Source organism: Dasypus novemcinctus, chromosome 29 (assembly GCF_030445035.2).
Source record: "Dasypus novemcinctus isolate mDasNov1 chromosome 29, mDasNov1.1.hap2, whole genome shotgun sequence".
NCBI classification, from domain to species: domain Eukaryota; kingdom Metazoa; phylum Chordata; class Mammalia; order Cingulata; family Dasypodidae; genus Dasypus; species Dasypus novemcinctus.
Window position 1 is genome coordinate 17,699,492 of NC_080701.1, and position 27,443 is coordinate 17,726,934.

The window sequence follows — 27,443 nt, forward strand, 5'->3', positions numbered from 1 at the left end:
AAGGAGAAACTGCAATAAAGTTTTCATGTACCTTTTTCAATTCTATTTCTTCCTGTACAGTGGGACCAAATTTTAGAAATTACTACAATTTAGTAGTAAATACTAAAGCATTGGTTGTGAGGAAACTACTTGATTATTCCCTTCAACTGGATATGAAAGGGAGAAGCTTACCTCCCTGCCTAAAATGTATCGTTGTTGCTGTTATTGCTCTTTATTAGAATGGAATCACAGCACGTTACATTGAAGTGTTGCCAACAAATAATCATTTGCTTCACCAGCTAAAGGGCATGGAGTTCTTCAGGTGCAAGGCGAATGATCCGCATCACCACTTTCGTCTGATCACTGATTGCAAAATGAAGGGCTGCCTTGTAACCCAAGTTTGATTGTAATTTGTACAAACAAGTCAGTGAGTTTGCAAAGTAAAGCTTGAGAAAGAGATACAGTAAAATTACTTCTAACTTCCCAGTGGCAATTTCAGCTATGAAATCAAACATTACCTATGTCAGAATGACTTCCATTATTTCAATAACTATGCATCTAATTCTGGTGAACTCAACTGTAGAGACCCCGATCATCAGCAAACAAGGGCTCAGTTATTTCTTACAAGCTGAAGCCCTCTGACTACTTCCCTATTTCTCTCTCTTATCCCACGCCCGCAGCGTCCACACTGTAATACACACACTCACACACACAGACACAGCCTAGGAAGGTTGAAAAACTCTTTTTCAATAATAGTGCAGCAATGTCCTTTCATTCACCTATTTCCTTGCCATTTAAATATGCTTTTGGATGGGAAACGGACTTTGGCCCAGTGGTTAGGGTGTCCGTCTACCACATGGGAGGTCCGCAGTTCAAGCCCCGGGCCTCCTTGACCCGTGTGGAGCTGGCCCATGCGCAGTGCTGATGCGCGCAAGGAGTGCCCTGCCACGCAGGGGTGTCCCCCGTGTAGGGGAGCCCCACGCGCAAGGAGTGCACCCATAAGGAGAGCCACCCAGCGTGAAGGAGGGAGCAGCCTGCCCAGGAATGGCGCCGCCCACACTTCCCGTGCCGACAACAGAAGCGGACAAAGAAACAAGACAACAAGACGCAGCAAAAAGACACAGAAAACAGACAACCGGGGGAGGGGAGGGGAATTAAATAAATAAAATTAAAAATTAAAAAATAAATAAATAAATAAATAAATATGCTTTTGGAATAGGCAGCCCACTGAGCGTTGATAAGGTGAAGCTCTCCAGGGCACAGCTTCTCAAATTGTGCAAATACTGCTGCATAAAACCACCGAGGTTGTTTATTTTGAAAGCAAGTTTAGGAATCTTCCCTAGAACTTCTCAAACAGAATTCCATTAGGCGGTGTCCAGAATCTTCTTTTTGAGAAAATACATTCTTTTTAAGTGATCCTTTTGCTTAACAATGTTTAAGAATAATAATGTTTTTATCAAAACCTGCCCATCCTGGGCACAAACATCATGATTGCAATTGTCCACTGAGAACCAGCCAGTTGAGATAGCTATCTGTAACAATACACGGGGAACTTTTGAAGTTTGGGCTTGAAGGGTGACAAAAGGATTAATTGAAAATACTTTCATGTCCAAAATCAGATAACTTTATTAGGGTATGTGTATATGGAATGGAAAAGTGATAGAGGTGAAGATATAAATAGATTTAAAAAATAATTAGAGTAATATCTAACATGGTTCTGGTTATAATGCCTAATCCCATTTTTCTAGAAATTAGTAAAGTCCTCACCAAATGAGGCTAAAGGTAATGTATTTGTTGGGACAGAGTCTTTTTTTTTTTTTTTTTTTTTGTCTTTCTTTGTCATCCCAGCTCACTGTTCTTTATCTCAGATCTTCAATGGAATAGTCGCTTCATTACATCAGCTACGAAATTCCAGTGTTGGCAGACAATACCCCATGGTCTCTTGTGCTTCTGCATATCTTGACAGGAAAGGCACTGACTACTTTTGATCTGAGCTAGCTTTTCATGAATGTTTGTATATCTCCCTTCGGAGAAAAAGGCAGGCTTGTCTAGTGCCTCGTATGAAAGATTCAGGTTCTCTAAGCTCAGGACTTCTTTCTTGTAATACAGCACATTGCATTTGCAGGGGTCACCTGGCCATCTTCCCATCAACCTGTGGGACTTGAGGTCTGGAGGTAAAGTGCAAGAAAGAGTGGATTCTCTGGTCACTGCTAGTGCTGTAAGTAATTAACTGTCCTTTGTCTCTGATCCTGGTGGTTGTGTGTCTTCTGCCAGCATCCATGAAACTGTGGCAGGGTAATTTATTAGCTTGGGAGGGTAAAATCTCAGATGCTCCAGTTTTTGACAGCCAGTTGCATAACATTGTCAATTTTTCCCATTTACTGAAAGTTCAGACAAAGCAGCAAGCCCTCGACAACTTTATTTCTCTAATTCTTATTTGTTGGTAATTTATAGAATTTCAGGGGGCTCTTGCAGCATGAAGAAAACACTGAAAATCCCTTCTTTAAGGAGCCTGTAATACCCAGATGTTTCTCTTTTAACCAGGTCTACACTCTCCTAGTCTGCCTCTCCTGAGAGTTCTGACACGTGTTTTTCTGGAAGGAAGGACTGGCATTTTAAGCCACTTTGGCCTCTGCATAAAAAGCATCTTCCAGGTTGAATTTAAACTAAAATCTGCTTTCCCACTGATTTTATGATTGACTTCCTTATTGTCTCTAATAAATGTGACCGCAGCTGCCTGTGCAAGGAGGGAAGACAGAAGGAGAGTAGTGACTCCTTAGCAGATGATCAAATACATTTTTCCCACTTTATGCCCTGTCTTATATAAATATAGCATCATAAGCTGAAATAACTTTCAAGTTGAAAAATATCTTAGAAGCCATTGGTGTACAACCTCCTACACAAACTATAAGCAGCCATTGCTTAATAACCTATAGTTATGGAGCTTATGGAATCCATGGTACAGTGCATTTTTACTGAGTTGATTTAATATTTAGAAATGTCTATTTATGCTATCAGGAAACCAATTCTCCTAATCATCTCTAAACATTAGTTCTATGCTTGCACTTAGGAGCCTGCACTGCGTTAATCTAGATACTATTAGGTATATTAAGAAATCTCTTCCTCAAACCAAACTAAGTAAATTAACCAAATTATTTTTAAAATGGCATGGCTTCCAAATCTTTGGATATTCTGGAAGAATCCACCCTAAAATGCATTTCAAATACACTCAGCACAACACTGCTTATAATAGCAAAACCTAATACTACATTAGCCATTTTTCATACAAATGTGTCATATTATTGATTTATATTATGTTTGTAGTTAACTAGAAACACCCAGTCTTTTTCACATGAATTCCTGTAAGGCAGGCTCATTACATCTTAAATTCATGCAATTGATTTTTTTTTCTTTTATCTAAAGTAATCTATGCACATTTTTGTCAAATTTGTTTAGTAGGTTTTGTTTCATTTTCCCATGCTTTCAAGATTGTCTTTGTATCTTATTTTTGTAATCAGAACCATTGGTAGCTTTTCTAACTTTGGTTGTCTAAAAATATGAAAGAGGGAAACGGATTTGGCCCAGTGGTTAGGGCGTCCGTCTACTACATGGGAGGTCCACGGTTCAAACCCCGGGCCTCCTTGACCCGTGTGGAGCTGGCCCATGCGCAGAGCTGATGAGCGCAAGGAGTGCCCTGCCACGCAGGGGTGCCCCCGCGTAGGGGAGCCCCACACGCAAGGAGTGCGCCCCATAAGGAGAGCCACCCAGTGGGAGCCACCCAGCCTGCCCAGGAATGGCGCCGCCCACACTTCCTGTGCCACTGACGACAACAGAAGCGGACAAAGAAACAAGACGCAGCAAATAGACACAGAGAACAGACAACCGGGGAAGGGGTGAATTAAATAAATAAATCTTTAAAAAAATAAAATAAAATAAAAAAGAAAAATATGAAAGAAAAATAAACGAACAAAACACCTTTAAAACCTTTAACCAAGTTATTGATTATAACATCAGCTACAATAGGCCCAGTCACAGATCCCTATGATCTACAAATTTAGACTTCTCTCATAGTTGACAAGGCTCTAAAGATCTGTATCTTTTAGGTATGTTTATTTAAAAAGCTTCAAATATACCTTACTCTACTGTCAGCTAGGATATTATTTTTAAATCTTATTCACAAAGTTACAATAATTTTAGAATATTTAATAAGGGTCTTATGGAAATTTTTTAAAAACTTGATTAATTTCTAATAAGATCGATAAATGTTGATTGTAGAAAACCCAAAATCACACAAAAATATGGAAAGTGTCAGTTGGCCCTATAATAATGGTGGCCGTCTAAATCAGATTTGCTCCACGTAGCCTACAAAATGGAATTCTAGAAAAGCCAAATCCAATCTATGCTGATAGAAATCAAATCAGTGGTTGCCTGGAGCCAGAGGATGAGGTGGTGAATGGAAGTGTGTATGGGAAAGGAATTGACTGAAACAGGGCACAAGGGAACTTTCTGGAATTGGGGAAAATCCTATATTGATTGTGGTGGTGGTAATGTGGGTTAAACGAATGCATAGATTTATCAAAAGTCATCCAACTCTCACTTAAAATGCTTCCCATCTTTTTGTATAAGAATTATACCTCAGTAAAGTTGAGTCATAAAAATATATATAATCAAAGAAAATTTCTTGAAATAAAACACCTACAACTCTATCTTCTGGGTCCCTGGAATAATAGATCTGGGTTGCTGAACTCATGGCATACCCTTGTAAAGAGATTACAATTTAAAGATAAAAAGAAAAATTCTCAGGACTTACACATTAAAGGACCAAAGTATGAAGATAAGATTGGGTCAGAACCCTCAAAATCAACATTCAAATATTGCAGCAGTAGAGCAGCATTTTTATTAAATATTCAAGGAAAGAAAATTTGATGCAGGAATGTTATACTAGCTAAGCTTCCATACAATAGTCAAGGCCACAGACATTGAGCTTAGAAATGAAAGAACTCAGACTGTTCTCATGGGTCTTTCTGGAGGAAACTACTATAAGATGAGCTTCATTTAAACAAGAGATAGTGTGATGTTTTTGGCAAAAGGATTAAAGGTGAGCATACGATATATTTAATTATAGATGGACAGATAAAACAAGGATAAGGAAAAGTGTAGAAGGATAGTTATGTACATATGATCTCACAAAATAAAATTCAATTCCAAAAATGGGACGAAGATGTAGTGAGAATGAGAAAAGTAAAATAAGCTCATTGATTGTTGGAATGGTGTCAAAAGATATCATTTAAAACCAACACACCAAATAATGAAAGATAAAATAAGAAAAGGGAAAATTAAGGGTACCATAAATGGTAAATATAAAGATAACTTCTAGAACCAACAAAACAAAATAAATCCCTTCCAATATTCTAAAAGACTTTTTTAAAAATAGAGCAAAGAAAATTATATGAACATTCATATACTCATATTTCTATTCCCATAAATAATCAATATTAACTATGATACCATTCTCTCTCTCTCTTTTCTAAGTGTGTGTTATTAGTACTAACTTGGGTTATTAGATTCGTTTTTCATTTATTATTTCAACAGGAATATTGTCCATGGCCACCAAATATTCACTAAAACGTGACTTTCAATAGATGTTTATATATTCCATGTGATGAATGAATTGATAAATTTGTTCTTCTAAAATCTTGTTGCCTCTGTCTATTTTTATAATCAGTCATTCATTTATTTAAGAGATGTCTATTGTGTGCAGTGTATCTATGATGAGGGCAGAAATATTCTCTATCATCTAAGGAAGGCAGTTAAACAAATAAATATTTATGTGATTAATGTTAATAATGTAGAAGTTGGGAGTGATGTGTGATTATAGTTTAAGGGAATTTATCTCATTTTGCATCATATATCTTCTTTAAAGAATGATTTTAAATATTAGGTATATTTTTATAAACATTTTTATGACCATCAACTCCATGTGTAACTGAGTTTGTAAATTACCTCAATTGTTTATATTGATTAATTTTCTGGTTGGCTGGAGGATTTCATTTTTTTTCCAGGAAAGTGATATTATTGCTGATGTTAATATGTCTTATGCATGACATTTTTAAGGAAGATCATAGTAATTTAAGGAAATCAATATGTTTTGGCAAGATTCATTCTTTGAAAAATGAAATGATGATCATTAAGAGTCACCTTAAATTCGATCTCTATGAAATGTCCAGAACAGGTAAATCTACAGAGATAAAGAGTAGATTAGTGGTTGCCAGGGGTGGGGGGATGGGAGGATGACAGCTAAGATTATGTTGGGAACTCTCATTTCAGGGTAATGAAAATGTTCTAAAAATGATGGATGTACAACTCTATGAATATACTAGATGCACTGAATTTTATACCTTAGTGGGTTAATTCTGTGGTTTGGGAATTATATCTCAATAAAACATTTTTTAAAAGAATCAACTTATTCTTTCACTGCTCAATAGTCTATTACTTGCTGATATTTATCACATATTCTCTTTCTGAAGCAGAGGTATCATTTGCACACCTTGAGGCTTTTGGAAACTTCCCTCCTTACCACAGTTTCAAACTCTAAGTATGAACTACATAAAAATCACAGCATCGATAAGCATTTAACTCTGACCTAACTGAATATAATCATAGGTATTTAAGATCATTTTCAATATTTACTCTTAGTTCTCCTTTGCTTTAATCTGTTCTTTGTTGTCTGACAATGTTATACTCCCATTCCACTTTTCGCCCCTGAGCTAAAGAAGCTTTTCAGGGGAAGCAGATTTGGCTCAACGGACAGAGCATCTACCACATAGGAGGTCCAGGGTTCAAACCCAGGGCCTCCTGACCCATGTGGTGAGCTGGCCCATGTGCAATGCTGATGCGCACAAGGACTGCTGTGCCACGCAGGGGTGTCCCCTGCATAGGGGAGCCCCACGCACAAGGAGTACACCCCATAAGGAGAGCCGCCCTGTGTGAAAAAAGTGCAGTCTGCCCAGGAGTGGTGCCGCACACATGGAGAGCTGACACAGCAAGATGACACAACAAAAAAGACACAGAAATTCCCGGTTCTGCTGACAAGAAAACAAGTGGACACAGAAGAACACACAGCAAATGGACACAGAGGGCAGCCACCCAGGTGGGGGGAAGGGGAGAGAAATAAATAAAAATTTAAAAAACTTGAAAAAAAAAAAGAAGCTGGAAAGCAGATTTGGCCCAATGGATGAGGCATCCGCTTGCCACATGGGAAGTCCAAGGTTCAACCCCGGGGCCTCCTGTCCCATGTGGAAGGCTGGCCCACGTGGGGTGCTGATGCACACAGGTGGTGCCTTGCTGTGCTGGGGTGTCCCCCACATGGGGCGGCCCCACATGCAGGGAGTGCATCCTGTAAGGAGAGCCCAGCCAAAAGGGGTGCAGCCTGCCCAGGAGTGGTGCTGTGCACACAGGGAGCTGACACAGCAGGATGACGTGGCGGGGGAGACACAGATTCTGGGTGCCACTGGCGGGAGTACAGGCAGACACCGAAGAACACATAGCAGATGGACACAGAGAGTAGACAAGGGGCGGGGGAGGGAGAAGGGGAGAGAAATAAAATAAAAAATACATCTTTAAAAAAAAAAATAAGCTATTTGGAATGGAGCTGACCACCTAATTCATGTCCTTATAAAGAGGGTCACACTACTACCCCCAAGAAACATCATATTCTACAAAAACCTCATCACAATAGTCAAAAGCCTTTTAAAAAAAAAAAGTTCTAATGCTGGAATTTAAAGCATTAGAAATGACTGCAGAATAATTAGAGGACAGAAAGATGTCTCAAGTACCCTCAATCCTGGACACGGATGCTGCCACCTGCCAGGCACCTGTTGAGGCTGGCTCTTGAGTGCCCGTGCTGCATGTCCACCCCCTGCTTCATAATTCTGGAAGCTCTTAAGGCTGGTATTTCTCCAAGGGGTTCATTCCTCCTGCCTAGCTTGAGTAGCTAAATGACACCTTTATAATTAGTTAGTTTTTATCCTCCCCTCATGCCCTCCACCCCCCACATATTCTAGATAGAAAATGTTTAAGGCCAGTGCTTCAGAAAGCAATTAGCTCAAACCATTCCTGTTTCATTGGTTACTTTATTGAAACCTTTTATGAACTTTGGCATTTTTCTGTTACTTGTCTAAAAGAATGCTAAACATAATTTCAGACGTAAAACTCATGAAACCTTACAAATAAAAATACATCTAGTGAAAACAAAAAAATGCTACTTTAGACAATTTTAACTGTGTTCTCCTAGGAGCATTCCTCTCTAACTAGAGGAAAGAAGACACAAGTCATATAAGAATATTTTTAAATTGACTTAGCACCCCTCATCAGCATCTGGAGGGCTCTGGAAATGGAAATGTCAACATGAGATGACACCTCGCTGTGTGCACCAGCCAGAATGGTACTGTCACCTCCTTGGTAGGGAAAGAGTCAGAGCTAGAATCTAAGGCTTTGGAAGAGCTTTCCGATGCTCTACCATTCACTGCCTCCCACCCCAGTAATCGGGAGTGTATAAATGCAAATCCACACTGACAGTAATCAGTTAGTCCTTCAGGGGGAAATCATGCTACGAGCCTGTGTCAGCTATCTCAAACTATGAACTCTTTAGCCACTGTCAGTCTATGGGGACATTTCTTTCCATCCACATGGGCTCCCCTTTTCCTCCTCTTCTGTGTCCAGCAAAATTCAGTGTGTGTCCTCCTTTTCTGGGTTTCAATGGTTCCTGTTTTTCAAGTAAAAGATTCAGTTTCCTGCTTCTGTTATCCTCTTTGTCATTTTTAGGTGAGTCATCAGAAACTTCTCAAGTTGTGGAGTCTGAAACAACACGCCAAACACGCTGATGCGCTCCTCTCTCAGCACTGTGACAATTGTCCATCCACACTCGCCATTTAATTGAATCTCCGCATTCCTGACTCACTCCAAGTCCACCAGGAACTCCTCCGTCTTTTTCCCTCTCCTTTGCACATTACTTCTCTGGTGTTCGTAAGCTTGGTTTGACTGCATGAGAAGAACCTTTCCTTTGTTTACTGTGCCCTTTCACAGCTTTTCATGGCAGCCAAGTGTCAGCTGTTGAGGCTCTTTTTAATTATTGACTCATCAGCCTTGGCCTTCCCATGGGAAAGGGAAGCGCTTTTTCATATTTGTGCTGTTGAGAGCAATGTCTAATATATTATAAATAAATAACAGTGCATGATGAATATCTGATCCTCTGGGGGGACAAGAGAAAAATTCTGTCAAAGAAACCATGCTTCTTTCTCCTTTTAACAAGGCATCATCACATAGGAGCCACAGTCGCTGCTGTTCTATGCACAAACTCGAAGCTCTCATTTTCTCTGGGCCTAGAGAAGCACCCATTTTTTCTAGGCCTTGTGAAGAATTAAAAAATTCTAAGTGGTGGAATTAGTCTATGTTCATCCTTTCTTTGGCCTGTTTTTTTTTTTTTTCCAGTTCATTTTTTTTCTTTATTTTTTAAGGAGCCTTTAGATTACATAAATCTTACATTGAAAATAAAGGGGATTCCCATGTACCCCACCCACTCTCCCGCCCACATTTCCCCCCATTAGCAACATCTTTCATTAGTGTGGTACATTTGCTACAATTGATGAACACATATTGAAACACTGATGTAACGTTTACATTGTGTTTTATATTGCACCACACAGTTTTATAGGTTTTGACAAAATGTATAATGACCTGATTCTGACATTGCGAAGTCATGCTGAACAATTCCAATGTCCAAATGTGCCCCCATGTTACAGCTTTTCTTTCTTCTCCCTCCCCTCAGAACCCCTGGTGATCACTGTCTTTATATCAGTGTTACAGGTTCTTCCATTACTAGAATAATCCTAAATCTACCTTAGTCCTTAGTTGCATTCCACCTTATGTTTGTTCGTTCATCCAGCTTGAGGATTTGAGGATGGTGGTGTCCACTCTGCTTCCAGTTGAGAGGAGGCTTAGATCCCATGGGGCAGATGGATGGGACTGTCTGGCTTGCAGTTGTAGATATTCTCTGTTTTGGGGGCTTGGGTATTGTCCATCATCATTCTAATACATGCCTGTTTTAAAGAAAGAGGATTGGAAGTGAGATTTCCTTCCTGAAGCCCTTGATGCATTACCTTGCTTCTGCATCATGGAATTCTTAGCAACACGTTATCTCTGTGATTTTCAGTTTCCTTATCTATGAAATAGAGACGTTACTTGGCCTTGACTACAAGTGCAGTGTTGTGATGAGACCCTGAAGAAATAGTGAGTAGGAAAAAAATTACTCAAAATGTAAATGTTTATTACCATCATTAGCAATTATTGTTCCTTTCACTTCACAAATGTTTGTTTTAAGCTCCATGAAAGCTGGGGCTTGGTTTTACTCTCATTGCTGTATCTTCAGTCCCTAAAATGGCACCTGACACATAGTGAGCACTCATTGTATACTTGAGGAATAGATGAATGAAGTAATGAAGAAGTGAGTTAAATGCCTATCATGCAGTTACCGCTCCTGATGCCAGCTAATAAACAGGTAAATAAAGCAGGTGTGACCTCTGCCCCTGTGGGCCTTAAACTGCCATAGAAACTACAGAATTCTTACAGCAAAGATACTGAGTCTCACCTCCAGTCGGAGAGGACCAGAAAAAGAAAAACAAAGAATGAAAATACAGTAAAATACAGATCTAAACTTTAGTGCAGACTTGACGCTGGCAAGTTCACCTGCAAGATTCAGCTTTTCTCTTTTATGTTCTACATTTTCCTCCTTAGTGATCTTATTTTGCCCTTCTGTTCTCCTCTTTAATGTTGCCCATGTTGGCCAATTCTGCTTTTCCCCTATTTTCAAACTCATCTTTGGAAAATCTCTTCTATCAGTGATTTTCATAATGATGCAAACTAAAGTACCAGGAGGTGTCATTACTTGTTTCAAGTAAAGTGGATTTGGATGTTTAATATGTCTGGAAAATCCTGGGCTAACTAACATTAAACAGGACAACATTGAATTTATAGATGAATTTGGCAAAAATTGGCATCTTAGAGTGATTAAGGCTTTCCATCCATGAATACGTATGTCTTTGTAATTTCATTTAGTGATGTTTTGTAGCTTTTAGTGTAGGAATCTTGGACTTTACTTATTAAATTTATATATAATTTTATGTTTTATGCTTTTTTAACTGTTTTTTATTCAGTTTTCAAGTTTGTTGCTATATATGGAAACAAATAGATTTTTGTATATTTAAATTTTATTTTCTGACTTTAATAAATTCACTTATTTCTAGTAGTTTGGTAGATTTTTTAAATTTTCTGTGCAGATGATCATGTCATCTGAATATAAATGTTTGTGTGTGTATATATATATATATATATTCTTTCCTTTCCAAATAGTAAGTCTTTTTTCATTTTTTCCCCTAATTTGCCTTTTGCGTTGGCTCAGACTGCCAGTGCAGTGTTCGCATGGTTTTATCCTTAAGTGTGATGCTAGTTGTGGGGTTTTCTACATATCCTTTGTCTAAATGGGGAAGCTTGCTTTTCTTAATTTCCTGGAGTTTTTGCTGGGATGAGTGATGGATTGTGCCAAATTATTTTTGAGATCTGAGATGTCATTTAATTTTTCTTCTTTATTTTATTGACATATTGAACTCAATGGATTGTCTTGGAATGTTAAACCAACTTTGCTTTCCTGGAATAATCCCATTTACTCATGATATATTATCATTTTATGCATTCCTGGATTCAATATGAAAATGTTTTTTTAAATTTTGGATACCTATATTCATGTGAGGTATTCGCATGTAACATACTTATTTTTTAAATATCTTTGTCACATTTTGATATTAAGTCTTTTTTCTGGCCTAATTAAAAAAAAAAACAACACCTAACTGTTCCCTCCTTTATTTTTTCAAAGTACTTGTGTGACAATGGTGATGTTTCTTTCTTAAATGTTTGATAAAATTCATCACTGAAATAATCTGAGCCTGGAACTTAATTTTGGAATGATTTCCGATAAATAATTGAATTCTTTTAGTAGATATATGAGTCTTCAGATATTCTGTTTTATCTTATAACAGTTTCAGTTTTATATTTCAAGGAATTCATCCATTTCATTTGGGTTATCAATTTTAGAGGTATTAAATTGTTCATAATATTCCCTTAGTACCTTTTAATATCTCCAAAACTCTTCTGATATACTATATTTCATTGCTGATACAATATTGGTAATTCACAGTTTCACTTTCTCTCTCAGTCTAATTAGTGATATATCAGTTCTGTTAATACTTTCATAGAAACAACTTTTGGCTTTGTAATTTTTCTCTATTGTTTCATTTTTGTTTGTTTTTATTTCATTGCTTTCTGCTCTAATCTTTATTATTTCCTTGTTTTTACTTATTTTGTATTCGCTTTGCTTTCTTCTAGCTTTTAAAGGTAGAACTATAAGTCATTGATACTAGAATTTCTGTTTTCAAATATAAGCACTTAAGCCTAGAATCATTCCTCTAAGTTTCATTGTTAAATTTCATTCCATTCATTCTGATCTTTTATTTGTTCCTTATCATTCAGTAAAAGTAATTTCTAGTATCCCTTGTGACTTATTCATCAACTCCTGGGTTATTTGGAGTTTTAATAGGTATTTTGTTATTAATTGTTATTAATTAGTAATTTGATTCCATTTTGGTCAGAAGACATAGTCTGCAAAATTTTAATCTTTTAGCAATATGAAATATTCAAGCCTTTTGCCATATTGAAATTTGTTTTGGGTCCCAGAATATGGTCTGTCTTGATAAACATACTAAGTATCCTTGAATAGAATATATTCTGCAGAAATTGTGACTATTGTTATATGAACTATAATTAGTTCAAGGTGGTTGATAGTGTTGTTCAGAGCATTTATGCCCTTATTGGTTCTTTGTCTAGATGGTTGATCAATTACTGAGAGAGGGGTGTTAAAATTTCCAACTTAATTTATGAATTTTCAGTTTCTCCTTTTAGTTCAGTCAATATTCACAGCATGTATCTTGAAGCTCTGTTATTAGCCAAATACATATTAATGATTATTATATCTTCCTGAAGAATTTACATATTTATCATTATGAAATATCCCTTTTTATCTCTTCTGGTGCACTTTGTCTTGAAGTATAGTTTATCTGGTATTAATATAGCCACTCTGGCTTTCTTCTGCATACTGCTAGTGTGATAATTTTTTCCATGCTTTCTTTTCCAGTCTCTCCTTATCTGATATTAATATAGCACTTCCAGCTGCCCTAAGCTTCTTCCCAGCATGGTATTTTTTCCAGTCTTTATTTTTTAACCTCTCCTTTTCTTCATATATAAAACATGTCTCTTGTACTATTGTGCTACTTCACATAAAATCAAAGAGCCTTGCAAGTTTATTTCCTGTTCTTCATACTACCATTTTCATGTGTATTACATATACATATATTTATAAACCCCAAAATAAAACTATAAAGTTTGCTTTAAATATCCATATAAACTTTAAAGTAATTAAGAGAGAAAATAATCTCTTACATTTACATGCATATTTTTCATTGTTCATATTTTTCATTCCTTCCTAAAGGCCCAAGTTTCTACCTAGAAACATTTTCCTTCAGTCTGAAGAAATGCATTTACATTTCTTTAAGTGCCAATCAGCTAAGAAAGAAGTCTCTTAGTATTTATCTAAAAATGTCTCTATTTTACCTCCATTCTTGACTAATATATTTTCAAGACATAGAATTCTGAATGACAGTTTGCATACTTTTTTCTTTCAGCCCTTTAAAGAAGCTGTTCAACTACATTCTGAATTTCATTGTTTTGAAACAATTTATCTCATTATTTCCCTTAATGTAATGCCATTTTCCTCTGATTCCTTCCAAGTTTTTTTTTTCTTTTTCTTTGGTTCTCACCTATTTTACCATGTTGTAATTAGCTGAGGTTTTCTTTGTATATCTACTATTTGGAGTTCACTGTAATTCTTAAATCTATATAAAATCATGTCTTCCATCTATCTGGGAAATTTTCAGCCATTAGTTCTTTGAATATTCTCTGCCTAATCTCTTTCTTCTCTCATTCTAGAATTCAGAATACATTTTTGTAAGTTTCTTGATATTGTCCCATACATTTCTGAGTCTCTTCATTTTTATTCTTTCTCTTTTTCATATTAGATATTTTTATATTAATACATTTTGAAGTCTCCTTACTTGTTCTTATCTCATCTGTAGTCAGCTGTTGAGTCTATCAAGTGAAATATTATTTATTTCAAATCTTGTAGTTTTTGGTTTTAAGATATTTACTTGATTCTTATTTATAATATTTCTTTTTCATTGGACATTCTCTTCTCTATTCATTCAATACAAGAATATATTCTTTTAATCCTTTAGTACAATTATAATAGCTGCTTTTAAATACTTGCATGCTGATTTCCATATCTAAATCATGTCAGGATTGTTTTCTATTCATTGCTTTTTCTCTTGACTTTGGTTCAACAACTCCAGTTTTTAAACATGTCTAATATGTTTATCGATGTCATGGCATTGTTGATGACAGACTGCAGAGACTTTGAATTCAATATTCTTCCTCTGATGAGGAATAATTTTTATTCTAAGAGGCAATGAAATTACTGATTGATCACCTACATTTTGAGGTTTGATTTACACTTTGGGTGGTGGATCTATTTCAATTTTGCCTTTAGTCTTAAGTAAATCCTTATCCTTGGAATGTAGTTGGAATCTATAATGTTTTTACCAAGTCCCTATGACTTGTTAGGATTCAAACTCCAAACTCTTTCTCTCATGCACCAGGAACCAACTGCTATCTCTTTTCAGCCTTCTACTTGTTCTTTTTGATGGCTTCTTTGGTGTGTCATACATATATTCCCAGTTCATGGGTAGGCAGATATTTAAAAAGAGTAGATATACTTTGGGGGACTCACCTTTCTGTAGCTCTTTTTTCTCCAGAAGTCCATCCCTCCAAATTTTTACTTGCTCTCAAAACTCTGAAGTCCATCCTCTTATACCTCAGGACAATAATAAGGAAGTTTTCTTATTGAGATCTGTTGTTTTACATCATAAAGAATGAACACTATCCATAGGTTAGAAATTATATAAATGTAGATCTCACTCACTCTTTTTCCCTTCTCCCAAGGGTTGAATCTTTTCCAGCTCTGCTTACTTGTTTCTTTCCTAGGATGCTTAAAGCAATATACCATGAAATGGGTTTGCTTTAAATAATGAAAATTTATTAGCTTACAGTTTTGAAGCCAAGAAAAATGTCCAAATCAAGGCATCATTAAGGTGACGCTTTCTTCCCAAAGACCAGCTACTGGTGATCCTTGGTTCCTTTGCCACATGGCAAGGAAGATGGTGGCATCTGCTGGTCTCTGCCTTCTCTTGCAGGGTTTGTTGCTTTCAGCTTCCTACTTCCATGGCTTTTTCTCTCTTTGCCTGAATTTCATTCTCTTATAAAGGACTCTGGTTAGAGTATTAAGATCCTTCCTGGCCTTGATGGAACAGTTCGGTAACTTGATTGTGATTGTTGTTACAGGAATCTATATGTGATAAAATGGTATAGAACTATGTACCCATGTACCAATATCAGATATCTGAGTTTGATACTTTACTGTAATTATTTAATTGTAACCTTTGGGGATAAAGTGGGTGGAGGGCACCACTCTGCACTATGTTTGCAACTTCCTATGAATCTTTACTTCAAAAATAAAAAGTTTTAAATTAAAAAAAAAAAAACCCACCCTGGGCACACCTTAACTGAAGTAACCTCATTAAAAAGTTTTACAAAAGATTTCCACCCACAGGAATGGGTGGGTTAGCCTTAAGAACATGAGTTGCTGGGGTACATATAGTTCCCAACCACCACACTTTTTTTGATCACTCCCCAGTGCCATCAAATTACACACGTACACACATACACAATTTCATATAGTTATATATAGCACAAAGTTAATGTTTATAAACTACTCACCATTGCTTAAATTGGGACTAGGTGGACATCTTTCTAGAAGTTTTCCAATATCCCCATTAGATATCCTATCACCAAAATTATCTTCATCTCTACAGAAAACACTTACTAATCACTGGCAGCCATCTTCCACTCAACTTTGAAACTTTACTTTTATCATTGAATAATTTATTAGGATGATAATTTATTAAGGTAATAAACCAGCAAAATAAGAGTATAAGTGTAATTGAATATCATTTGAATTGTGAGTGGCATCACCATAAAATAGACATATTTATAAAATACAGATATTTCTATTCTCTCTCATTTTAATGGATACATAGGTATATTTGTATCTTTTAATAAAATATTATCACCACTAATATTAAAACGGAAGCATGAGACAATCCCCTCTCTTATATGCATTTTTTTTCATATTTTCCTTCATTCTGTGAATTAATTTATTAAACAAAGTCTTACTGAAATGCAGATGTTTAGCCATTGGTGATCAAACAATTATTTTAAAGATACTTTCAGAAATCACTCATTCTCTACTTTTATTTTGCCTCATGACATATATTTAATTATTGACATTTCTAACAAAGTGTTGTATAATGATATCTTGGTTATTTGAAGTAATTTTCAAACAGCCTATTTAATTTTTTTAGAACACAAATACCTGATTCAGCCTAATTAAGTACACTTAGCTTTAGACACTGAAAAAAAAAGGAAAGAAAAATTGTACTTTATTGGGGAAAGTGACACTAATCAGTCCCTATTTTCCCATGGCTGTATCAAGGGTAGAATGCTCTCATGATCTGGATTCTGCTCTTGGGAAGTATATATTTTTCCATCAGATGTGACATATGTTAAACCACCTTCTGAATATCATATGGTTTGGCTATGTGCAGAGTTTGGTGTGCAGGTTGGCTCCTAAACAGGACGGAAGTAATAATAATCACTGAAGTTCCAGTGAGCACTTATGGCTTAGTGCTTTTTATGCCCCTTAGCAGCCACACTCCTAACCCCACAATACATACACACATAAAGTTTCTGTCTATCAAAACTATCAAGACAAGGTCAGATTATCCCTTTTTTCTAAGGCACCTCAGAAACAAGAGCTTATCTTCTCACTGGCTTATAGCATCTAAAGTGGATCCCTGATTTCACTGGGGATTAAATAAGGAAATACATTTGATAAATCAAACGATTTTGCTGGATTAACCTAGTTAGTGAATAAAACTTTACTCTCAGAACAATCAGCAAGCCATTTTGACCTTGGCTCCTTTCCAGTGGGAAAAATCCATGTTAGAAAAATCCATGTTAGAAATTACTATTATTCATTGCTTCATTTTTATACTTTGCATCCCAAACCACAAGTTCAGATATTCAAACATTAATTCAAATTTTTACGTAGTATTTATCAGTTATGATGCCATTGTTTAACAGATTTTAATGAGGCTATGAAATGCTTAAGAAAATAATCATGGGCTTCTTGGAGGTTTTTACCCACAAAATCTAATCAAATTTTTAACATCTAATAGGGGCTTAATAAATATTCATTGGTTAATGAATCCCAGATTAAAATACTGCTGTAATATGGCATTGCTTATAAAATGATAAACGCTGACCACAAATATGTTTCCCCTCTCTATTTCTCTTTCTCAAAGGCCACAGTACCTTGCTGGGAATCTTTGTAAAGGCGAAATTCTGGGTTTATCGTGGAACTGATGTTGGGGAGAGGCTGGTCCTACCAGGGACTCTTCCTTCTTTCTTAAGAAAACTTTTTTTAAATAATTAATTTTATTTTTAAAGAAGCTTCAGATTACATAAATGTTATATAAAAATATAGGCGTTTCCCGTATGCCTCACCCCTTACCTCTCCCATGCTTTCCCACATTAAGAACATCTTTCATTAGTGTGGTACTTTAGTTACAATTGATGAACACATACTGAAGCATTGCTAATAACTGTGGACAATAGTTTATATTATAGCTTACCCTCTGCCCTGCACAATTTTATAGGTTTTGACAAAATGTATAATGGCCTGTAGCCATCATTGCAATGTCATGCAGAATAATTCCAATGTCCCAAAAATGCCTCCGTATTACACATATTCTGCCTTCTCCCTCCCCTCAGATCCTCTGGTGGCCACTGCCTTATATCAATGATAAAAGTCCCTCCATGGCTAGAATAATAATGTCTACTTTAGTCCATTGTTCATTTCCCAGTCTTGAGGATTTGGGGATGGTGCTGCCCATTCTGTTTCTAATTGAGAGGAGGCTTAGATCCCATGGGGCAGATGGCTGGAGCTATCTTGCTTGCAGTTGCAGACACTCTCCATTCCTTGGGATGGTTGTCGCCCATTATCGTCTTGTTAGTTGTCCTGGGTGCGTCCAGTGAACTGGAGAGCGGGGGTTGCAACTCTGCTGAGATTCAGGGTTTCTTGAGAAAATCTGAGGAGGAATCATATTTGATTTTGAGATAGGGCTAACTCACCCAAGTTGAGACTGGGGGGAAGATCCATTATAACTTGGTAAGTCTACTTAAAATTTTACTTGGGTGAAAATGGAAGAAGGCCACCTACTGAGGAAGAAAGTCGGCAGAAGCAGGACCACTGAAACGAAAAGACCCAGACTCCCAGGCCTGAATGGAGGTTTGTCTTGAAGCTAAGCCTTACGGGAAACTAGAAGCTAGGCTGTCCTTGGGCTCTGCCTTAACACGGGATCTCACTGGTCCACTTTCCCAACAAAAGTCAATGCTCCTCTTATCAGCATTTCACTTTATCTAGTTCATTAAGCATTCAAGGCCATCAGAAGGTTAAATTACACAGGGAAAAAAAAAAAAACACACACTAGTGACTTGTGTACACATAATAGGAGGAGGAGGTTTCCCTGGAGGGCAAAGAGTGGCAGAGCTGGTAATTTTGTCAATTAATAAAATGTATTTTATTCTACTTGATGCTGACTTTAGGAAGATTCCTGTGTGATGATTACATTTTGAAGCCGGCAAATTTTTATGGCTTTACCCAAGGCTAAAAGGAAATCTAATACAAAATTTAAAAAAGATTTTGCTGAAATGCCCATTAAAATTTTAGCTGTCTCCTTTTAGGATTTTTTTTTAAGACCTATAAGTTCAAAGCTGCCCAAGACAGAAAAAATACACAATTGTGATGGAATCATAACCAGGAAACCTGCCCAAGAAAAGTATGATCGTTCTATATTCTTAATTCAAAAGGTTTTAGAAACTTTTGTTTTCCTGATTAATAATATTTAAAGAAAGTTTGTGTTTAGCAAACATGTTATGAGTGAAATTGGAATTTTTCTTCAAATTAATTTTAAGACAACTTTTTTAAAAAGCAGATTTATTCATACACCATATAATCCATCTAAAGTGTACAATCAATGACTCTTAGTATAATCACAGACTTGTACATTCATTACCACTGTCAATTTTAGAACATTTTAATTGTTTCTAAAAAAAAAAAAAAGGAAAAATAAACCCTTACCTTTTATACTTCCCTGTGATTTACCCTTATCATTGGTGTGGTACCTTTGCTACAGTTTTGTTTTGTTTATCTAACAAATCATCCAAAGAGTGTAATCAATGATATTCAGCATGATCACATAGTTGTGCATTCATCACTTCATTTCTAGCACCTTTTCATTATTCCAGTAATAGTAATAATAATATTAAAAAACAAAAACCTAACAAACAAAACTTATCGCTCTCAATCTCTCTGTGCTTCTCCTACCATATGTAGCTGCTATTCTGTTTCCTTCTCTCTAGTTTATCTGTATTTATATTTTGTAAAAACAGTCTTATTAAAGCAATATCACCCATATTTGTGTTTTCCATGAGGCTTCACTATGTTATTCAGTCTCCTCTTACATTTCTTAGCTTTCCTTCTAGCAATATAAATGTCCATAGACTTTCCCTTTCAACCACTATCTTACTCATATAAGAGCTCTTACTACTCATAAACACCATGATGTGCTCTCACCATTTCCATTCATTTCCAAAGATTTGCAAACAACATTTTAACCAATTCTGCACCAGTTAACCTTCAGCTTCCCATTCTCTACCTTCATTCTATTTTCTGGTGACCTATATTCTAATTATTAATTCCATGAGTATGCATAATATGTTTACTTCCTAATAACATAATCATACAGTACAGTCATAACTTAGTACTCTACTGCTTTGAAACTCGTTGAGTTTGGTACTTGATGCATTTTGATGTGAAAATTTTGTCACAGTACTCTCGTCATTTGTTTGGTATTCATCGTGCAAGTAGAACTTGTCTGTGTCTATTGTCTTGTGATTCACTACCCTTTCCAAAACAGAGTCTCACAATAGTCATGTGGTAGCTCTTGCCCTGTGCACATCCCATTGGAGTCTTGTCTTAGCTTCTGTGGTCATTTTGTGTTATTTTTGCATTTTTTTTCTCTTCGTCATAAAAAATGAGCAGCAATAGAGCTGAACAGAAAAGATAATTACTTTGCACCACCATTGAGCAAAAGAAAGAAATAATAGGTAAATATGAGAGCAGTATTCCCATTACTGATCTTGCTAGGGAATACGGTATGCCTAGAACCATGGTCTCTGCCATCATTAAGAATGAAGACACGATAAAAATAGGCTGATGTTGCAAAAGGAGTTAAAGCAGTAAGAAAGCAGCATTCCCAAACACTTGAGGAAGTTGAAAAGTTGTTATTAATTTGGGTAAATGAGAAGGAGTTAGTGGGCGATAGTGTATCAGAAGCCATGATATGTGAAAGAGCGAACGAGTTGCATGCCAATCTTTTAAAAAACATGCCTGGAACTGAGTAATAGACTGTTGAAGTTTTTAAGGCCAGGCGTAGCTGGTTTGATAATTTTACAAAGAGGACCAGCATCCACAGTGTCATGAGGCGTGGCGAGGCAGCAAATGCTAATAAAAAGGCTGCTGATGAATTCATCAGTGAATTTCAATACTACATAGAAGCTAAGAGTTTTATTCCCCACCAAGTTTTTCACTGTGATGTGACTGGAGATTTTTGGGAAAAAATGCTGGGTAGAATGTACATCACAAAAAGAGGCGAAGGCATGACCAGGCCACAAACCAATGAAGTACAGGCTCACTGTATTGTTTTGTGAGAACACTAGTGGGGACTTAAAACTCAAGCCTCTACTAGTCTATCATAGTGAAAACCCATGAGTTTCCAAGAAACATAATGCCATAAAAAGTAAACTCCATGCGATGTGGAGGGCAAACAGCAAAGCTTGGGTCATGAGGCAATTTTTCTCCAAGTGGGTGAAGGAAGTGTTTGATCCCTCAGTGAAAAATTATTTGCTGAAGAAAGACTTGCCTCTGACAGCTCTCCTGCTTTTGGAAAATGTGCCTGCCCACCCTCCAGGCTTGGAGAATGACTTAGTGGAGGAGTTCAGCTTCATCGCTGTAAGGTTCCTGCCCACTCCCCCACACAAACCCCCACCCCACTACTCCTCTCATCCAGCCCATGGGCCAGCAGGTCATTTCCAACTTCAAAAAGTTGTACACCAAAGCACTATTCCACAGGTGCTTTGAGATTGCCTCTGACACCCAGCTGACCCTCACAGAATTCTGGAAGGAGCATTTCAATACCCTACACTGGCTTAGCCTAATTGATAAGGCCTGGAATGAAGTCTCTTATAGGACAATGAATTCAACATGGAAGAATTTGTGGCCAGAAGCTGTAACTCAGAAAGACTTGGAAGAGTTTGAGGCTGACCCCAACCCTGCAGGTACAGAGGGTACAGTTGTGCAGGATATTGTATCTCTGGGCCAATCCATGGGTCTGGAGGTTGATGCTGCTGAGCTGGAGGAGTTAGTAGAAGAACATTGTGAAGAGCCCAGCACTGAGGAGCTACAGGAAGCATAGAAGGAGCAGCCACAAGAGGTGGCTGAAGAGATTTCTTCAGGTGAGGAGGAGATAAAGGAGCATGGCCCCAGTTCCTTGATAAAAGAATGTGTGCAAAATGGGCAGAAGGTCAAAACTTTGTGAAAAAAGTACCATCTGGACAAAACTCTGACAAGCAGAAATGTGAATTTATTGAATGACCAAACAATTTCACACTTTTGAAGAGTTCTGAATAAAAGATAGAAGCAGTCCTCATTAAATAAGTTCTTAGTAAAGGTGACAAAGAGTCATAGCCTGTGGTGTAAGTTGAAAGAAGATAGAAAAGAGAAAGAGCATCTGAAGTACAAGTGCCTGATGTTCTATTGGACGGGGACACTTCTTCCAAGCAACATGCCATATAACTTGTCCTCATCTCCACCCTCCTCCCACCATCCCATTAGGCCATGGACTCTTCTCAGTACAGGTAATGTGAAGTTTTTATTTTATTTATCTAAGTATTTATTAATTTTTAGATTTAGGTAAAGTAATGATGTACAATGAAATACAACCCTAAATTTTTACATATTGCCTTAAAAATATGCATTGTCTTTGGTTTGGGAGTGCATTAACTTTATTTACATTATTCCTTATGAAAAAAACTGTTTGGTACTCATCATTTTTGATAGTCATTATGCCTCCCAGAACCAATTAGCAATGAATACCCAGGTGCCACTGTATTTGTCCTGTTGTGTCTAACTTGCTTAACATATTGTCCTCCATGTTGTCATGTACTTCACAACTTCATTTCTTCTTACCACTGCATAATATTCCATCTTGTGAATATACCACACTTTGTTTATCCATATCAGTTAATGGAAACTTGAGTTGTTTCCAATTTTTCTTTATCCATATCAGTTGATGGACACTTGAGTTGTTTCCAATTTTTGGCATTGAATAATGCTGATATGAACACAGGTGTGCAGATGTCTATTCATATCACTGGCTCAGTTCTTCTGGGTATATACCTAGCAATAGTATTGCCAGGCCCAATGGCTAGTCTATATTCAACTTTCTTAGGAACTGCCAAAAAGTCCTCCACAGTGGCTGTACCATTCTACATTCCCACCAACAGTGACTAAGCATTTCTATCTTTCTACATCCTCACCAAACACTTACAGTTTTCAGACTTTTAAATAACAGCCTGTCTAATAAATGTGAAATGGTACCCCATTGTAGTTTTGATTTGCATTTCCCTAATTGTTAGTGATGTTGAATGTTTTTTCATGTGTTTTTTTGCCATTTGTATTTCTTCTTTTAATAATTGTCTTTTCAAGACTTTTGCCCATTTATTAATCAGGTAGTTTGTCTTTTTAATGTTGAATATTATGAGCTCTTTATAGATCATGGATATTAAATTCTTTCCAGATGTTGAGTCAGCTGTCTTGTCACCCTTCTGACAAAGTCCTTTGAGGTGCAAAAGTGTTGAATTTTGAGGAGGTCCCATTTATCTATGTTCTCTTTTGTTGCTCATGCTTTGGATGTAAGGTTTAAGAAACTACAGCCTACCACAAGATCTTGAAGATATTTGCCTGTATTTTCTTCTCGGAGTTTTATGGTGATCTCTCTTATAGTTAGGTCCTTGATCTATTTTGAATTAATTTTTGCAGTAGGTGTGAGATAGGGGTCTGCTTTCTTTCTTTTAGATATGGCTCTCCAGTTTTCCCAGCACCATTTGTTGAATAGACTGTTCTGGCCAGGGTGTGTGGGCTTAATAGCCTTATCAAAAATCACTTCACTATAGACATAAGAGTCTATTTCTGAGTTCTTGATTTCATTCCATTGGTCAATCTGTCTTTATGCCAGTACTATGCTATTTTTACCACTGTATCTAAGTAATATGCTTTAAAGTCAAGAAGGTAGAATACTACAACTTCATTCTTCTTTTTAAAAACATTTTTGGTTATTCAGGGCCCCTTAATCTTCCAAATAAATTTGATTATTGGCTTTTCCATTTCTGAAAAAAAAAAAAAGGTTGTTGGGATTAATGCAGTTGCATTACATCTGTGAATCAGTTTGGGTAGACTTGATATTTAGTCCTCCAATCCATGAACATGGAATGTTTTTCCATTTCTTTAAGTCTTCTTCAGTTTCTTTTAGCAATGTTTTGTAATTTTCTGAGAACAGGTCCTTGGTTAAGTTTATTCCTAAATATTTGATGTTTTTAGTTGGTATAATAAATGGAATTTTTTTCTTATTTCCTCCTCAGATTGTACATCAGTAATGTATAGAAACACTATTTTGATTTTTGTATATTAATCCATGTCCTGCCACTTCACTGAAATTTTCTATTAATTCTACTATCTTTGTTGTGAATATTTGAGAATTTTCTAGATATGGGATCATATCATCAGCAAATCAAGTTTTACTTCTTACTTTCCAATTTGGGTGAATATTATTTCTTTATCTAGCCTAATTGCTCTTGCTAGAACTTCTAGCATAATATTGAATAACAGTGATGACAGTGGGCATCCATATCTTGCTCCTGATCTCTGTGGGAAAATTTTCAGTCTTCCCCCATTGAGTACAGTGCTAGCTGTAGGTTTTTCATATATATACTTTATCATATTGAGAAAGCTTCCTTCTATTCCTATCTTTTGGAGTGCTTTTCTCAAGAAAGTGTGCTGTATTTTGTCAAATGACTTTTCTGCAGTAATTGAGACAATTATGTGATTTTTCTTAAATTTATCAATGTGGTTAATTATGCTAATTGATTTTTGTGTGTGTTGAACCATCTTTGTATACCTTGGATAAAACCCACTTGATCATGGCATATAATTCTTTTAATTTGCTTTTGGATTTGGTTTGCAAGTATTTTGTTGAGAATTTTTCATCTCTATTCATTAGTGATATTGGTCTGTAATTTTCTTTTTTTGTAGTATCTTTATCTGGTTTGCGTATTAGGGTGATGCTGGCTTCGTAGAATGAGTTAGTAGTATTCTTTCCTGTTCAATTTTTTGCGTAAGTGTTATATCTTCTCTTTGTCACTTTGTTCTTCCTATTCCAATTTCTTATTGCTGGTTAAGTTCACTTTAAAGGAAAGTATTAGTGCTGGGGAAAGGCAATTGTGTAAGGAAGGAAAAAGTGTAAAGTAGTATTGGTGATATATGTTAACAAAGCATCAATATGAGTTCTGGGAGGATGGAGGTCAGATCATGTAACTTGTGTAGAGTTATAGTAGTAGGAAAGTACCTATAATGAGGTAGACGACTGAATATGGGAGGGATATGGTACGTACTAAGAAGCTATTGTTTTCGTGAGAGAGGGAAAGAGAAAAGAAAGGTAATAGTTTCAAGGGCGGCTACCAGATGGAAAACTAAACAAATGTATTAGAAATTAAGAGTTAGATGCTTTGTGGATCAAAGAAAGGGAGGTGGAATGTAGGAGAGATAGCAGATGGTGGAGGATATCAAGTTGTAGGGGAAAGGGGATAATATAGATAGCCTAAATCTATTCACAGAGAAATGAGGCAGGGGAGGATGAGGAAACTCACCAAATGTGAGGTGTTTCCTGCAGGACCTATTGTATTGTTACGATAAAATAGAATAAGAGGAAGATCAGGGGCAAGAAAGAGAGGATTAAAAAAAGAAAAGAAAAGAAAAAGAGACTTTGGGGGATACGCTGGGAGAAAAGACTAGGGGATAATGCAATGCCAGGAATCAGAACATTAAAAAACTAGAATAAAAAAATAGAAATAGAATAAAAATAAAAACAAAACAAAATAAAACAAAGAAGAAAAAATGCAAACGTTGAGGGCTAGGACATTCAAGGGCCTCAGATGAACCTCAGGGCGTGGTGGATTCAGGGATGGACAGTCTGAGGTATTGAGGCCTCAAGAGGTGTGAGTCTCTGGCGTGTGGGCCGCCAGAGTCCAGGGAACTCAGACCTGGCAACCTCAAGTCCAGTTAACGGGAATCCTGGGAGCACCACAGTGCATCACAGCCTTCAGGGATCCCCGCAGCTGGGTGCCAGCTCTATGGGTGAGGTCTCATCCACAAGCTCTATCCTGTGTTCTGTGTCCTACAATTCACTCACTAGGGTCTATTGTGTGGATATATCACCAATTGACTTCAGGAACCCTCCCACCCTGTGGTCCCCAGGAACGTCCACCTGAGGGCTCCTCTAGGCTGCAGCCAATTTAATGACTCAGATTAAATATCCAGGTCCAGGGGAGGGGCTCCAGCCAGAAACGCTAATAACAGAGTCCAAACCCGAAATTCCCACGCTTCCCAATATATTCCCCTAATCAGCTTCCAAACGTCTGCCACCTCGTGAGACCCTGGTAGCGTCTCTTTGTTGCTATCACTTTGAGACTGCTGTAGGTCAGCAGCTGGGCTTGGGGGGGTGTGGCTCTAGGTGGAAACGCTATTGTTTGTGTCCGCAATCACAAATTCCCCCCGCTTTGCCCTAAAACCCCCCTCTGTCTGCCCAAATGGGTCTGCAAGCACCTCCCTTCCCACTAACCCCCCAGTAGGCCGCCCAGGGCCCACAAATTCCCCAGTACTGCAGAGGCTCCAAAAAAAAAAAAAAAAAGAACAGAAACCCTGCCGCCGGGCTCGGCCCGGCTCTGCCCGGCTCCGCCCACCTCCGCCCACCTCCGCCCGCCTCCGCCCGCCTCCGCCGGCCTCTGTCCGCCTCCGCCCGCCTCTGCGGCTCGGCCCGGCTAGGCCCGGCTCCGCCCGCTGCCACGGTGCTAGATGCCTCGGCTCCGCCTACCCAAGGAGGGAATCTTCCACACGTAGCCGGGATCTCCGTGTATATTTCACAGATGGATCCTCTCTGTTACCTTCCCTCCAAATCGATGTCCAGACACCTCCGGACCAGCAAAAATCCCAAAACAACCTGGTCCCAAAGAGTCTCCAACGCCACCCAGCCGACTCCCTGCAGGAGACCCTAACAGGGACGTTCACTCAGCCGCCATCTTGCCCCCTACTGGATGTGGGTTTTTTATTTATGCCTTGAATCATTTTGAAGGAGGTTCCTTTTACTATCTTTCAATGAATTGTTTTTATCAAGAAAGGATACTGGATTTTTTCAAATGCCTTTTCTGCATCAATCAAGATGACTCTTATTTTTGGCCCTTCTATTTGTTAATGTGGTATATTTCTTCCACTGATTTTCTTGTCTTGAACCACCCTTGCTGGTACAAGATAAAACCCACTTGATGATGATATATCATTTTTTTAATGTGCTGTTGTATTTGATTAGTTACTATTTTCTTGAGGATTTTTGCATCTATATTCATTAGAGAGATTGGTGTGCAATTTTCTTTTCTTGTAGTAACTTTATTTGGTTTTGGTATTAGAGTGATTTTGGCATCATAGAATGAGTTAGGTATTGTTCCCATCACTCAATATTTTGTAAGAATTTGAGCAGGATTCATATTAATTTGTCTAGAAATGATTTGTAGAATCCACCTGTGAAGCCATCTGGCCCTGCACTTTTCTTTATTGGAAGTTTTTTGATGACTAATTCAATCTCTTTACCTGTAATTGTTTTTTTGTATGGTCTTTTATATCTTCTAGAATCAGTTCCAGTTGCTCATGTGTTTCTAGGAAATTGTCCATTTCACCTAAA